Here is a 13,930-nt window from a genome sequence, read left to right as displayed (position 1 = left end):
CCAATATCTATTTGTAATCTTGCTCTCCGCATTATTCCCACAGTGATCCTCTCTGGCATCCTAGAAGCCCACAACTACAAAATACAAGCCATCCTTCCTAAAAAGTGTTTCTCTTTCGAGGACGCTCACTAACCAGTTAATCACCCGGTAATGCTGAATTTTAACTTCACAGAATTAAAATCTCCTTAGAGGGTTCATGACTGATAAAGTCTATCTTTTACCAACAGCAACGCAATTAATGCGTGCAGAAAATCGAGGCACCGGCACATTGTATGCATAACTCCGGCGCACCATTTACAAAATTGTAAAGTAATCAAAAGGTGATACGGTATTCTGACTTAATGAATTACACTTAAAGTCTCCCTTTACCAATGAATGACTCAGTCAATTCTGTATTTAACAGTGACGCCATGACTGAATAAGGAACCCCGGTACCTGCACTGAGCCCGCAAGCATCGTTTCAAATTTTGCCCCGTATTAAAGGGATAACCTAGAAATGGTAAATTGATACACCTGGCCCTCTCAGACCGCCAATACTGCCAAAATGTTCACTAAAGTAATTCATTATTCCCAACAGAATAACGCTAGGCGGTCCCAATATTCAGGCCACTCCATTTGAAGAGATCTTTTTCTGACAATAACTTGGTAGGTCCCCTGCCACTGGTTACTAAATTATTATCAGGGATACCCTTATAGCACGGCAACGTCCCCTCACCAAACCTTCACTTTCACTCCGCATCACATCCTGACCACGGCATCACGCCTCACTACCTCGGCGCAAAATATTAGAACTTGTATCACTTACATGCGCCATTCTTATCCTAGAGATTGTCACCATCAGAAAGCTGTTTAAACTTGGACTGTTCACATAATGTTCAACTCCACAGTAGCATTAATCTAAAAAAAAAGGATTACACAGAATGCTCACGCCTTATGGCCACAGCTGCCACTGCGATTCCGAATACTGAAACGGCAAAGCAAGTGCTGACTATTACCTGCCTTATATCGAAATTGACTACATGTATGTCTTTGTTTTTTTCCCCCTTGCTTTTTTCCATAACAGGCGTTTAAAAAGCTCTATTCAGGAAAATTATTCTCATGTCCTGAAGATGATCCCTCTATAACCGACCTTGGGATCGAAACGTCGACTCCTTGTAGAGTAATTCATACATGTGACCCTATTGTATTATTGTTTGTATGAGTAACTCCAGGATACACTGTCAATGTAAATCCATATCAGTGACCTGCAAGCTCACCATGTTTGCCTGATATTTCTTTCACCTACTTTCCTTTTTTTCCCCACATACGGCACAGGACTGTGCCCTACTATAACCCTACTGTTTTGGGTTATGTGTTGTATTTCTAAATCCAACAATCTATCAAATCAATAAACATTCCTTGCCCGGCTGGACAAGGAATTGAGAACCATATAGTAGCCCATTGTGGTCTATACAGTATTTCTGTCTTTTCCTATTCCTATATGCTAAGGACCACTTGTCTCTTTGATAAATACTAGATACCCATGGTCCGGAGCCATTTACTGGGTTCCCCTTGTCTTCCTTCAATGGATTCTCTTGAGGGGGCAAGGCATTTTTCATCCTTGGACTTGACCTCCGCCAATTGTGAAAAACAGCGAATCTCCTGAGACCACCGATGCTGCCTGGCGCAAAACACCTTTTATTCGCCGTATAAGATATCTATCAAAATAACGAGGCGGGTGCTGGGAACTGGAAGGCAAAAAACAGGTTTATTACTCCAGAGGAGAACACATCAACTCAGACACCTGGATAATCCGTAATTTAAATTTTCAACAAAAACAATAGGTTCAAGAATTCCAGGCCTATATCTGTTTTCACAATTTTTATAGAGGCAAGGGAATCATACTCACAGCTCTGGACCCCATGAGCTTCAAAATTCAAAGTTTTGAGGAAAGTATGAGTATGTCTTCCTGTTCTGTAGATGTATTAATTTGAGGCTAAATCCTTTTTCCTTGGGTGCACAGTGCCGTTCTGACGTAAAAAATTCATTCCATTTTCATTAAAGTTTTTCCAAACAAGTCCTTTATTGATTCAAGATTGAACACAAACAGCCGACACGTGTTTCGCCCTGTGTGGCGAGTGGCGCCAGGGCTTTCTCAAGGCTGTAAATAAAAATAAAGTGTATTTTATCAAAAGATTTCTCTGTAGTTTTTGTAACCCCAAGAGAGCAGAAGTACAGAAACCAAAGAGTGCAGAGGAATAAGTGGAGCAAGGGGAGTCTTCAAATTGCAGATTTTAAAATAATGTTTTTTCATTTTTTGATTGGATTAAAATACCAAGGCAAAGCTTCTAAACTAAATTCAGAGTTTCCTTAGAGAAGAATATAACTAAGTAACATGTGTATATGTCAGAAAAGGTAGGGAGAAGGGGTGATAAGGAAGAAGAAAAAGAAGAAGAGTGAGAATTTCAATATAAAAAGTGGTTATTTACATGTAATACTTAGTGATCAGATATTATAGATCATGGAGACAATTGCATCATTTTGAACTATTATACCGCATTCCTGGTGATGCATGCAATCTGATATAACGGATCCTATTTTGCCTTACAAGAATAGATAGAAGTGAGACTTTAGAAAAGGGGAATATGAAAACACCCACGATGTCTGTACAAGGGATAGCATTGAACTTTTACAGAAACAGTAACAATACCTATTTCAATTTCATTTGAACATTCTGTGTGTTTCTTCAGTTTTCGTCGTTGTGTATAATAAAAAAAAGATGGTTTCCCAGACTTAATACTGTAGATAAAATAACTCATTTACAATTTGTTTTCTAATGTATGATTGACAAATTTCAACATTGATCCTTTCATGCATTTAGCGGTGTCTTGTAATTAATCATAGATGTTCTCATTACGTTTTTGTTGAATTTGAACAAAACATTGTTAATGCACAATAAAAATGATGGCACATATGTGTTTCCCCAAATAAATAAGCTCTAAGTCTAATATTGATGTTCTCCACCCTTTTGGCAGCAGTATTTGTTTTGTCTTCATCATATATGAATCTTACAAGAAAGCATAGGTTGTTTTTTAGCTTTAGGAGAAGAACTGAAGAAACATTAGAGTTTATAAGCCTCGTGGATATTTAGTCTGTTTTTTCAGTTTTATGGAGAGGTACCGAAAGCATCATATTGAAAAAGAAGGACTGAGATTAGACTATACTTGTATTAATAAACATGTGTCAAAACAGGAGAAATGAGGATATTTAGACTGTTCTTTTCAGTTCTATGACAATATACTGAAAGCATCATATTAAAGAATAAGGACTGAGATTAGACTGTACTTGTATTAATGAACATACATAATAACAGGAGAAATGAGGATATATAGGTAAGATGTCAAAAATATCCTGTTCAACAAATAGAGCGTGATTACACTTACGCGCCCCATCAGTATCCCGTTGTTAAAGAGCCAGTCCTGGGCAAAATAAGAACAGTTGGGTCTGCTCTAAAGATAGGTTAGACGAGTGGGAGGGTAGCGACCGGCATTTAGGCAGCTTATGCTTTCGTGTGCACGGTCAAGATCGCGAGTGCACACAAGACTTACTTACTTGGAGTTAAGTCTCCTTCATTCGTAATATCCTTCAGCAAAGTGCCGTACGTAATGGAGGTCCCGTGGCGAATTCTGATGCCGCCGACTGGTTTATTAACCCGAGTTTCCGACGTGAACCGGAAAGAAAAATAGTGGCTTGGAAATACTCGAGCCACCGAAACACTACAAAACGCAAGTGACGATTTCTACATTTGCGGACAAAACAGTGTTCATACAACTTATGGCATAGATCTAAATGTCGATACTATTTGGTTTCCCGAAATCCTGGAAATGACCCGGAAGATAAAGATAGCTTGTCTTAGTACCGAAAACGGACTGATGCTATCAGTCTCGGAGTTTGGCGGCCATATTTGAAGGATATTGTGACCCAGTAAAATCGGTGTGTTTGCTAAGGAAAAGAAGCTGTAAATGAAAGAGCAAAAAAACACATAGAGGCAGTCCAAGCTTCTAGTGTCGACGAGGCAGCCTCTATTCTGTGAATTTCAGATACCCCTAGTGATCAATTACGTTTGCAATTAAACTAGAGAGCTGATCATATTGCTAATACTAGGCGGGTGGTTAAAGGCATAGCGGTGTTATTTGTGACTTGTTTATATAGACCTCATTATTATAGGTGAGACATAGATTGATGGAAATACTACATGTGGACTTGAACAGTATCCGGGCAAATTAGGGTACTGTTGTTGCTAGGTGATATTGGTTTTCTTCTTTTTAACTCTTTTGTTACACAATTTGTAACAGAGAGTCCATGTTTTACCATATTGTCTCACAGGACGTATGTTAGTACTCTTTTAGAGCCAGTGATGCCACTCGTGTTCCTGATTAAGGCCCTTTTCCACTGTCTCCATGCCTATGTTCAAGGCACTCTCCTCTCTTCATAGGTGTGATTCCAGGCTCCCACTCAGTTTGTGCTGTTTCAGTTTTTTCAAACCTACAAAGGAAAACGTAAGTTGGTGGCAATGATTTTTCAGGAAATGGCCAACCAAAGGTTGTCGTGTATCTGTTTTATGTATATTCTGATAATGTTCTTGAATACAAGTCTTCAAAGGTCGGGTTGTGCTTCCAATATACTGTTGCCCACATGGACATGTGATAAGGTACACCACATTGGTGCTTTCACAGTTGATGAAATCGATGATTTTGTGTTTGTGGTCATTGATTAGTACTTCTTTTGTTTTAGATTTGCCCAATGTGAAAATTGAGCAATTGGTACAGGTAAAAAATCCACTTGGTTGCTGCAAGAAAGTCATTGGTTTTTGCTTAATCTCCAGAAAAGATGGAGAACATCTCTCAGATTTTTACTCCTAGAGAAACCCAATTGCGGTTTATCATGTAAAGCACAGGTTATGGTCGGATTATCCTTCAAGAGATGCCAGAGTTTGTTCAAGGTTTTACAAATATGATGCTGTCCATTGTTGTATTGAGTATTGAAAAAAATTACTTATTTGCAGTCTTTAATCCGATTGTTATGTAGTAGTGTATGTCTTTCAGTATCCAAGAATTGTTTTTGAGCTTTAGTTAAGACATGTTCTTTGTATCCTCTTTGTCTCAAACGTTGTGTTATTTTATCCGAGTGAATTTGATATTCTTCGTTTGAGCTACAATTCACCCGTGCCCGTCTGTATTCACCTCCTGGGATGTTCGTGATTGTATGTGCAGGATGGCTGCCTGAGGCATGGAGAATGGAATTAGCCAAGTGGGTTTTCTATGTATTTTTGTATACAGTTTATTGTCTGCAATGTAGATTGATAAGTCCAAGTATTCTATTTCAGTTTTTGAGATGTTATATGTGATATTGATTCCCCACTGATTTAGTGTCAGAGAGTTGATGAAAGTTCTTAGATTTTTTTTCTGTTCCTTGCCATATTAGCAGAATATCATCTATGTATCTCCCCCACATTATTATGTTGTTGGTGATATCCTCAGATCTTTCTTTCCAAAGCCAGTGTTGCTCAACCACTCCCATCAGGAGGCAGGCATACGGAGGTACAAATTTAGCCCCCATTGCCGTGCCCTGGAGTTGTAGGTAGAAATTGCCATTGAAAAGAAAATAGTTATTGAAGAGGCAGAATTCCAGCAAATCGAGGATCATTTTGTTTCGTGCTGTCAGGTGAGCAGATCGTGTCTGTAAGAATTTTCTTGTTGTGGATAATCCATCAAAATGTTTAATTGACGTATACAGACTAGTGATGTCGATTGCTGTGAGTATGTAATCTTCTTGCCAAACTATGTTTTCCAATTTTTGCAGTACATCCTTTGTATCCTTGATGAAGGATGGAAGAGCCTTCATCAGGGGTTGTAATTCTGCATCAATAAATGCTCTCACATTTGAGCAGATTGAATCAATGCCTGCAATGATGGGTCTTCCTTTAGGTATTATTCTTGGCTTATGCACCTTTGGCAGGAGATACAGAGTTGGAATAGTTGGATTGTTGATATACAGAAGGTGTTTTTCTTCTATACTTAGGAGATCTTTTGTGTACCATACATCGGGAAGTGCAAGTAGTTTTTCCTGAATGGTTTGAGTGGGATTATGATCCAATTTTTGATAACAGGTTGCATCTTCCAGTTTTCGATGGGCTTCCAATAAATAATCTGATATATTGAGGATAACAACGTTTCCACCTTTATCCACTTCTTTTATTATTAAGTTTACATCTTTTTTTAGCTCCATCAAGGCTTCTTTTTCTTTTGCAGAGATGTTTTTGTGACATATTTCTGTTTGGACTGATATTTTTGGAATTCCTTATCAAGATCCTGAGTTACGTTCTAGAAGAACATGTCAATTGAGATGCCGGATGGTAATGTTGGTGTAAATTTAGATTTTTTCTTAAGCGGATTTGGTTTTGAGTGAAAGATGTCTATTCCCAACTCTTCTGCGTTTGTGGTTAGTGATTCTAAGTTGTCTGGTGCTATGTCAGTAGACAGTTGTAGCAAAAGGTTGCTGTTCTCCAGGTCTTGTGCAGACAATTCACTTGTTTGTTGGCCATTGTTGGGTGTGGTAGAACGTCTTAGATTGTCAATGAAAAAAGAATGCAGTTTCAATTTCCTTGTGAATTTGAAAAGGTCAATCTTTGTTTGAGCAAGGTCCCATTGGGCAGTTGGGCAGAAGGATAATCCTTTATTGAGAACTTGGTTGTGTGTATCAGTAAGGTATGTAGTAGACAGATTGATCACCAGGTTATTAGTTGGGTTTCGCCGTGTACAGTTCCTTCTTTCTTGCTCTGGTTTGAACTCCTATTGTACTTGGATTTGGTGTCCCCAGGTTTGGAGGTCTGGTGTGATTGTCGTGGACATTCCCTAGTCGATATCGTTGAACTTCTTCCTGAAAATTTACTTGTGGACGAGTATTGCAAGTTGTTGGTAGTTCTTCTACTGATCCAACTTCCGATGAGGTAGGGGTTTGATTTGTGGTGCTGGTATTACTGTTTGATGTTGAGGTGTTAATGTTGTCATATTTTTGTGCGAAGGTATAGACCCTTCCCTAGTCATTCAAGTCTTGTATAAATTTGTGATTTTTCATTTGGATTATGTCCTCTTCATATTCATCCACGATTTTGTTTAGGATATCATAGTTTTTCATTGTAATATCACCCCAATTTGCTTCCTCAATTCGTTTGGATAAAGTATCAACCTCTGATTTGTTTTTTTCAAATTCTTCTTGCTCTATATCTATTAGCTGTCTTAGCATGTTATTGGAGGCTGTGTGTAGATTTTCTTCCCAAAGTTGTAATTTTTCAGGAGCCGTGGTCTCTATTGGAGGAAAGATAAGAATTCGTAATCCACGAGGGATAAGATTGTGTTCCAGATATTTTTTGAGTGATGCTCCTTCCCACCATTTGGAGGTTTCTTTTTTGGCTACTTTCTCCAATGCTTGAAATGTACTTTTAGCTGATAATAAATTAGTTGAGCTCGATGTTTTGCTAATGGCAGCGCCCGAGGGGTCAAATGCTTCTTCTAATCTATTGTTTCGTCTTTCGCGTCGATTTGTATAGGTGGACATTTTGGATTGGGATCTTTTTATGCACCAATGCTTTGTTTTCTGGCAAATGTCGATTTATTGATGTAGGCTAATCATTTGATATCTTATGATATGGTCCTGGATAATCCGTAATTAAAATTTTCGACAAAAACTATAGGTCTAAGGATTCCAGGCCTATATCTGTTTTCACAATTTTTATAGAGGCAAGGGAATCATACACAAAGCTCTGGATCCTATGAGCTTCAAAATTGCAAAGTTTTGAGGAAAGTATGAGTATGTCTTCCAGTTCTGTAGATGTATTAATTTGAGGCTAAATCCTTTCTCCTTGGGTGCACAGTGCCGTTCAGACGTAAAAAATTCATTCCATTTTCATTAAAGTTTTTCCAAACAAGTCCTTTATTGATTCAAGATTGAACACAAACAGCCGACACGTGTTTCACCCTGTGTGGCGAGTGGCGCCAGGGCTTTCTCAAGGCTGTAAATAAAAATAAAGTGTATTTTATCAAAAGATTTCTCTGTAGTTTGAGTGACCCCAAGAGAGCAGAAGTAAAGAAACCAAAGAGTGCAGAGGAATAAGTAGAGCAAGGGGAGTCTTCAACTTGCAGATTTTTAAAGAACATTTTTATATTTTTTGATTGGATTAAAATACCAAAGCAAAGCTTCTAAACTAAGTTCAGAGTTTCCTTAGTGAAGAATATAACTAAGTAACATATGTGTATATGTCAGAAAAGGTAGGGGGAAGGGGTGATAAGGAAGAAGAAAAAGAAGAAGAGTGAAAATTCCAATATAAAAAGTGGTATTTACATGTAATAGTTAGTAATCAGATATTATAGATCATGGAGACAATTGCATCATTTTGAACTATTATACCACATTCCAGGTGATGCATTCAATCTGATATAAGGGACCCTATTTTGCCTTACAAGAATAGATAGAAGTGAGATTTTAGAAAAGGGAATGTGAAAACACCCACAATGTATGTGCAAGGGATAGCATTGAGCATTTACAGAAACAGTAACAATACCTATTTCAATTTCATTTGAAAATTCTGTGTTTCTTCAGTTTTCGTCGTTGTGTATAATTAAAAAAAAGATGGTTTCCCAAACTTAATTATGTAGATAAAATACCTCATTGATTGCTGGGAATGTTTGAAGAGCTTTAGTCAGTTTTCAACTCACAAATACATCAACAAACACACACAGTGGGAAAGCCACTCAAAGTGCAAATTCATCACACCTACAAAATCATCAGTGAACACAGGGGAAAAAACCATTCAAGTACAGTGAATGTGTGAGAGCTTTAGTCGATTATCAAACCTCCAACCAACTCAGCGGACACACAGGGGGGAAAACCCCTATCATTGCGGTGAATGTGACAGCAGTTTTCGCTTCTCTTCAATATTAAGGTATCATCAGCGAACTCACACTGGAGAAAAACCATTCAAGTGCAATGAATGTGGGAAGAGCTTTAGTCAATTATCAGACCTACAAACACATCAGAGAATACACACAGGAAAAAAACTATATGATTGCTGTGAATGTTTGAAGAGCTTTAGTCAGTTATCAATGCTATGAAAACATCAACAAACACACACAGGGGGAAAGCCACTCAAGTGCAATGAATGTGGGAAGAGCTTTAGTCGACGATTAGAGCTACAAAGTCATCAGTGAACACACAGGGGGAAAACATAGAAGGGCACTGAAAGTGAGAAGGGCTTTTGTCAATTTTCGATCCCAAACAGCCCTCAGTGAATACACTCCTTCATTTAACTCACATGGAAATAATCCTAGAGATGCAGAGATTCCGGAAAGAACTTAAGAACATCAAAATTAGTATTCACCCTTCTGAAGACATAGAAAAGAGCAAAACAGTGCAGTTATTGTGAGAGGAATGAATTATGGAAAAAGATAAAATTCAAATTATGGTGGACATTGAAATACCAGATGATAAAAGACCCGAATAGCAGTAAAGAAGAAAATCAGATAACAGTATTTGCAGAATTATAAAAGTGTTTGTTTCCAGTGATTGTTCACTTTCGTACACATAGCAAAGTGACATTATGTACCAGAATACATAGTGGAAGACAAGCACAATGTGGATTAAAAGAAAAGAAACATTGTTGATTTTTATTTGGCGAAGAAGAGATACAAAGGAAAATCTTCAATCGCCCCTGACCACACTACCTGTAAAAGCAACACTGAACAATACTGGGACTAACAGCGGTATTTTCAGCTAACTTGTTGGATTAGTGATAAAACCTATAAACCCAACACACTCAGAGTGGACATGTTGTCAGGGCTCTGGAGATGGAAGCTTCATTGGTAAAATGCATGTACTACTATTAACAAATGCAACTGCAGTATATGTAATGAAATAAAGCGAAGCACAGGTGTTCAAGAAAAAAACTATTTTTAGATATAAAAGAGCATATACCTTGTTTTTAAGTAACGTTTGCTGCATCTTTTACACACTGTTATCGGTTGATGGATCAGCTCGTGCCTTGCGCCTGCTTACTAAGTGGGACCCGTGGCTCCTCTCCGACTTGGCTCTCCCTATTCATCACCAGAGAAATGGGCTGAAAACCTATGAATTTAATGTTTATTTTTAATACCTATAGACACATGTCATGCCAATGAACAGGGCACAAGTAAGGAAAATAGTGAAGGAGCCCATTATCATATGCAAATCACAGTGATGTCACATGTAGTGACATCACAAGAAGTGATGTCAGGCCCTTATAATAATTTTCACGTGAAAGGTTGACAGCCTGTTTTAAAAACAATAAACAAGAAAAATAAAATAATGTAAAAATACGTTTTTGGTTTCAGTTTTTTACATCATGTGTTTTGCCCACTATTAGTTTGTAACTAAACCCGGAAATGACTGAAAGTGTAAATAAAATGTGCTTTTAATTTGCGCTTGTTTCCTGACCTTATTCTTTATCCAGCCAACTCTCTTGCGCCACTCAAACAAACAAACACTCAGAGGCCTGTGTCTGCAGTGCTGGGGCACAAAGTAACAATTACCAGTTGCAGGCTCAGGGGCTAGGTGGAACTGAGTCCCGTTTCTAGATGATAGTGGGGGGACCCCTTCAAACTGTGGCTACCCTCCGACTTGTGCCCTGCTGATAAAGCAATAGTGAATTTGAATAATTTATGATGAATTGAAATGAGAGAAAGAGAAGAACAGAGCAAGGTGCAGGACATATTAAAGAAAATGAAAAAAGAGACACAAGATTTTAACCTGTTCTGTGTTCTAGCACTTTACGTAAACAAGTTGTGCTGTGCGTTGTGAGCAGAATGTCACGCCCTTTGTATGTAAATGAGCTTCTGTGACCAGACACCCCAGGATCCCATCTCTTCTAGCGCGGATGATAATGTGAGCACTGTAAGGTAATCACAAACTATGACTAAATTGAGAAACAATTGGCTTCCAGGTCACACAGCTGTTGTTATGTAGTTCTTTATTAATTCTTTTTCATGTACTTTAATTTGCAGCATTCCTCCAGGCTACTTTTTCTCAGTATTACACTTCAGGTCGCTCATTTGTCGGCATGGGTTTTGTCCTCACACTAGTCTAGGACAGGCCTTCTCAAGGTAGAAGGCGCTGTAATAGGAATAATAAATCAGACATATATGAAATTGTATGTAAACAAATGTGTGCCTTTCAGTTATCAGGCACCACCAGACTCACATTTACACTTGTAATTGAGCACCAGACTAAAGTGACTCCTCCCTGTATAAGTATGTGCCATCAGTAATCGGGCTGATGGTTCCGCTGATGGCACAGCAAATACAGTTTCCGGGATTGTGCGCATTGGCCTAAATTTTAATTGCTGAAGTTGCACGCAGTTTCGCTGATGCGCACAGTTAATAAGGCTTGTAGATATTGTGCACTGTAAGCAGATCACTGAAGTTCATCCTTAAGTAGTAACTAGGTGAAAACATAGTACGTGGGGCATGGCCGGGAGCCAGCGAAGATGGCCGCCTGACTCGGGAGCTCAGTGGAGCCGAGCCTTCATCCCGCATAAATCCGCTCAATATCCGGAGAATCCTACACTCCATATGCGGCGCTGAATCAGCACTAGGAAGGGGCACCGACTGATCCGTCTCCGGCCGCGCTGCCTGTGGCGGAAGCTGAGTTACGTCCCTGTGGTCTGGGGCCGGCTGCCGGCGGGAAGCGCTGAAGTGGCGCGAGTGGCCTGAGGTCTTAGGCAAGGGCCCGGCTCGGCGGCCTAGTTGGGCGGTTACGGAGCTCGACTCGGCCTGAGGGGACCCATCTGGTCTGCATCGTGTGGCCCAAAAGTGTAGCGCCGCCAGTTTGGGACTACCACACGCTGTCCTACATTGAGGCTGGCTGCAGGCACCAGTGGTTGGGAAGGTTTGGAGGCGGACCGGAGGACACCTCAGGAAAGCAACCGGGGCTGCGTGGGTCCCGGTTCAAAGACAGTAAGCTAGACGCGGAATCCGACTGTCGGTGAGGCAGTGGGCGGCTGGACGGGCACAGCACAGCAGGGGCGCACATCAGCGTAGGGGCCCCTGGCAGAAGAGGAGACTCAAGAAGGCGGGACGGAGAGGCCGCGGCGGTGATTTCGCCCCATGAGTGTACCCTCTGCCGGAAGGCAGGGGTGACCATCACATGCGTGGGGGCAGATAACATGCAACACCCCCCCGGGCAGGACAGGAGGCGGGCTGCGGAGAAGGGACGCCTGCAGCATGCATACACGAGACGGAGCAGCGGCATGCAGGACAGGGCTGTGTGCGGCAGCGAAACGTGCCACCTGCTGGGGTGCGGCGAAGAGCATAGCGGAGAGAGCGCTTCACAGCCTTGGGCCTGGACCGGTGGAGTGGAGGCCTGCCTGGTGTTTTGAAGGCCTGAGCTGCGGGAACCCTAGGGGTGTGCCGAATATTAACAGTGGCTGCAGATGCCATTCTTGGATGGACCGGGCGTGTTGCGTGCCACAGACTGACCGCATGGGATTATAGCCAACATGAGGCCCAAATTCAATACAGCGATGCAATCAAACAAACTGGACAAATACACGATCCAGATGGGGACGCCACAAGCGGAGAACGCTGCAGGTGACCAATCAGGTGCGAAAGAACCATCGCTGGCCTCCATCATGGCAGCCATACAGTCACTTGGCGCCAACTTAGAGGCAAAAATTGACAAGGTCTCCATCGAAGTAAATCTCCTCCGGGTCGACCTCGGGAAAACATCGGAGAAGACGAAAGCCAACGAGGCCGACATCAATGTGCTACAGAAGTCAACCAAGGCACTGGAACAACGTGTCAACGACCTAGTGCACCAACACTGCCAAGTGGCGTTGCAGCTGGAAGACCAAGAAGGGAGGGCCCGCAGAAGCAATATACGCGTCGTAGGCGTACTGGAGAATTTGGAGGGGCCCAGTGTGGAACTTTTCCTGAAAGACCTGATCCTCAATCACTTGAAGCCTAAACGCCTCTCCAACATATTCACCGTGGAAAAGGGCGCACTGTGCACCTATCCCTAAACCTAAACCAGGGGCGCCGCCCAGGACCATTATTGCAAAAATCCTAAACTATAAGGATCGAGACGCCATCTTGCAAGCAGCTAGACAGGCCGGGGACCTCCGCTACGACAACGCCACAATTCGTTTTTGTCCGGACTTTACCCTTTAGGTACAACGAGAGAGGCACTCCTTTGTAGGCGTGAAGGCAGCGCTGAGGGAGAGAGGCATCAAATACATGATGTTTTTTCCTGCCAAGCTCAAGGTTCTTGCTAGAGGCAAATCTTTATTCTTTACCTCGCCTGCAGACGTGCAGGACTGGATTGACCGGAAGATGTCAACGGCTTGGGATCAGGCTAGAGGTGGGAGTTGGAGAGATGCACAGGCTCCGTTGCCGGAGTCTGTGGCTGGCAGGTCGGACGTTGATGGACAGATTCAGCGCTCGGGGAGGTCGAGGTCTGCAAGTCCTCGTTGGGGGACGCTTCGAGAGGCGACTGAACATTGAGGGCGACGGACCCGCAACTGTGGACCTCTGCTTACTGTAATGTACCGAGGGTTTGTGGTTTGGGTGTGGGTCATGATTTTTCAAAGGACTTCTGGTTGGGGGGGAGGGAGAGACGATGGTGTATGATACGGGGAGGAGGGCCGTGCTATTGTTGGCGGTTGCGCTGAAGATCCCTCCCTCTCTTTTCCAACTCCGTGACCTAAGTGAGCCCGCGTGGGGCTGCCTTCTTATCCAAAGGAGTGTAATGCAGACTGAAAATGAATGACTCTTTAGATACATGGAGTGTAGGTTTTTCATGATACACTGTTACAGTGGGCATGGGTGGGCATGGGTGGCGGCTGGAGCTGGAGCCGGAGCCGGCG

The 13,930-nt window shown here is 41.7% G+C and overlaps 1 pseudogene; it reads left to right on the top strand.

The window, feature by feature from the left end:
- The first annotated feature begins 8,861 nt into the window (after nt 1-8,861).
- LOC147737935 (uncharacterized) overlaps nt 8,862-13,930 on the top strand; it is a 125,470-nt pseudogene continuing 120,401 nt past the window's right edge.

This window comes from Lissotriton vulgaris, chromosome 1_1 (assembly GCF_964263255.1).
Source record: "Lissotriton vulgaris chromosome 1_1, aLisVul1.2, whole genome shotgun sequence".
In the NCBI taxonomy this organism is placed as follows: domain Eukaryota; kingdom Metazoa; phylum Chordata; class Amphibia; order Caudata; family Salamandridae; genus Lissotriton; species Lissotriton vulgaris.
The sequence above is the reverse complement of the archived record's forward strand: the minus strand, read 5'-3'. Positions and strand labels throughout refer to the sequence as shown.